This window comes from Orycteropus afer, unplaced genomic scaffold (genome assembly GCF_000298275.1).
Source record: "Orycteropus afer afer isolate SDZICR_OR568_19922 unplaced genomic scaffold, OryAfe1.0 scaffold01103, whole genome shotgun sequence".
Taxonomy (NCBI): domain Eukaryota; kingdom Metazoa; phylum Chordata; class Mammalia; order Tubulidentata; family Orycteropodidae; genus Orycteropus; species Orycteropus afer.
This window is the reverse complement of record NW_006922690.1, coordinates 122,143-125,405: the sequence shown is the minus strand read 5'-3', so window position 1 is coordinate 125,405 and position 3,263 is coordinate 122,143.

Here is a 3,263-nt window from a genome sequence, read left to right as displayed (position 1 = left end):
GATCTCTGGTGGCATAGTGCCTAAGGCATTTGACTGCTAACCAGAAGGCTGGTGGTTCAAACCCACCAGCCACTCCTCAGAAGGAAGATTAGGTGATCTATTTCTGTAGAGATACCACCTCAGAAACCCAAGGAGGGATAGCTATGAGTCAAATTGACTTGATGGCAGTGAGTATCATTAAACAGAAGTAAAACTTCCTATGTCAAGATTTTCAGAGAAGTCAGACATTCCAAGAGAAGGAAAATTGCTATATTAAGGGACAGAAATATAATCTAATAGCTAGATTAATGATTGAAGAAGATGAGCATGATATAACAAAAATTACTTAAAAGATTGTTAGTGAGAAATGTTGTCAAAGGAAATTCAGTAAATGAAAAATATTTAAGTGAAGACTATATTTAAAAAAGGACCAATAGTCATAATAATAATAATAGTTAAATTATAACCATGTTGATGAGAAATGAGTGCTTGTGGGACAAAGGATTATGCTCAGACTTTTGTCTCTGTTTTCTTAAAACAGCCCAAGCAATTGAGGTGCACTTTGTCTTTCTAAAATTGCCAGGTCACACTTAAACATATGCAAATGAAACAAGAGTTCTGAATTCATCACTTTGGCTATAAGCGTTAGAAAGGGAGGGGCATGATGAGGTCTCCATCACCTCCCCTGAGGTCTTATGTTTGTCCAAGTAGCTTGCCACATGGGCTTGGTGGTATAAAAATTGCTGTCCAAGAGACCTTGTACTCTCCTCAGCTGTGATGCACGTGAGGCATTTGTAGCATAAACTTACAGTCCACCTAACTGAGCCTACCTGGCCAGGGGGAGACAGCAGAAGGTAGGACCCCTTTTGTCTAAGTCCCTTACTTATGGGACAGAGTGAGGTAAATGTGGAAGAGACAGCCTTCATGAGTTGGGAGGGACATTCAAAAATGGATCTGAATTTGTTCTGGTGTGCTGTCTGCTTCTTGTTATAGGTAATAAAAGCCACATTTTGTTTGCTAGCATGTGTTCAAACTCAGATCAGAAAGGTGTGATCAGACTGGAACTTTAAAGATAGACAAACTCTATATGACCACACCATCCATACCTTTCACTCAGTGGTTCCCAGGGTTCTTTTCAGCCTCAACCATTATTCCCAGGTGAGTGAAGTACCCCCAGAGAGTTGGACCCAAAAGGCTTGTACCTGGAGTGAACACAATATCTGTATTCAGCAGGCATCCCTTCCTACACTCCTTTCAGCACCCACAGCCATTTGGGCTTCTGTTGGTCCTGGACAGTACAAAGGCAGAACACTGGCCTTTCCAGCTTCATCCTGGGACTATTATCCTTAAGATTCCTTATCCTCAAAGTCTTTTCACTCAAGTGCCCAATTAGTGCCCTGGCTCCTTACCCAGGCTCTCAGCCTATGTCTTTGAAGTACAGGGAGACTGCTAAGAAAAGAACTCAAATGTGAGACAAGATTCTTCATTTCTTGGTTGCCAAGAGCCAATCTCTCTGAACTCTCCCCTTGAGTTGAAAGAGGGAGAAAAGGCACTGCAAGAACCCAACTCTACAAATAAATTACAGGCTTTCACAAATTCCTATTATTGTGGGGCACTAACAAAAACTCAAATGAGGGAATGATGGAGCAAAGCCAAATGAAAAGGCTAAACTGGGGAAGGTGTAGATGGAAAAGAGTGGTAATGGGGGTGATACGGGAGTAGAGAGGGCTCAATATAAGAGCCTCTGCATCCTGACAAGGTGCACAGTATGATAAAAGAATAGCAAATAAGAGCAAGTGGCTATGGTATAAAGGTTAGCCATCCAATTGTTATTGTTATTAGGCACCAAGAAATCGGTTCCTGTTCTATGAACAACAGAATGAAATGCTGCCTGGTACTGTGCCATCCTCACAATCATTAACTATGTTTAAGCCCATTGTTGCAGCCACTGTGTCAATTCCATCTCCTTGAGGCTCTTCCTCTTTTTCACTGATCCTCTACCAAGCATGGTGTCCTTCTCCAGGGACTGGTCCCTCCTAATTACACGTCCAATGTACGTGAAGTGAAGTCTCACCATCCTCTATTCTTAGGAACATTCTGGCTGTACATCCTACAAGACAGATTTGTTCATTCTTCTGGCAGTCCATGGTATTTTCAATATTCTTTCCCAACACTATAATTCAAATGCTTCAATTCTTCCCTGTTCTTCCTTATTCATTGTTCTGCTTCAGCATGCATATGAGGCAATTGAAAATATCATGGCTTGGGTCAGGTGCTCCTTAGTCTGCAAGGTGATATTTTTGCTTTTTTAACACTTTAAAGAGGTCTTTTGCAGCAGTTTTGCCCAATGCAATATGTTGCTTGATTTCTTGACTGCTGCTTCCGTGGGCATTGATCATGAATCCAAGTAAAATGAAATCCTTGACAATGTCAACCTTTTCTCCATTTATGATGTTGCCTATTAGTCCAGTTGTGAGGATTTTTGTTTTCTTTATGTTGAGGTGTAATCCATACTGAAGGTTGTTGTCTGTGATCTTCATCAGTAAGAGCTTGAAGTCCTCTACACTTTCAGAAAACAAGGTTGTGTCATCTGCATATCACAGGTTGTTAATGAGTCTTACTCCAATCCTTCATATAGTGCAGCTTCTCAGATTATTTGCTCAGTATATAGATTGAATACATACTGTGAAAGGATACAACCTTGACCACGCCTTTTCTGATTTTAAACTACATAGTATCCCCTTGTTCTGTTTGAATGCCTGCCTCTTGTTCTATGCATGAGTTGCTCATGAGCACAATAAAATCTTATAGAATTCCCTTTCTTCGTAATGTTGTCCATAATTTATTATGATTCACACAGTCAAATGTCTTTGTGTATAGTCAATAAAGCCAGGTAAACAACTTTTTGGTATTCTCTGCTTTCACTCAAGACTCATTTGACATCAACCATGCTATCCTTCATCCGTCCTTTTCTGAATCCAACTTGAATTTCTGGCAGGTAGTTCCTTGCCAATGTACTGCTGCAACTGTGTTTTCATAATCTTCAGCAAAATTTTACTTGCATGTGATATTAATGGTATTGTTTGATAACTTCTGCATTCCATTGGATCATCTTTCTTTGGGATGGGCACGTATATAGATAGCTCTCTTCCAGTCAGTTGGCCAGGTACCTATTTTTTCAAATTTCCAGGCACAGACGAGTGAGCACTTCCAGTGCCACATCCATTTGTTGAAATATCTCAATTGGTACTCTGTCAGTTCCTGCAGTCTTACATTTCACTAAT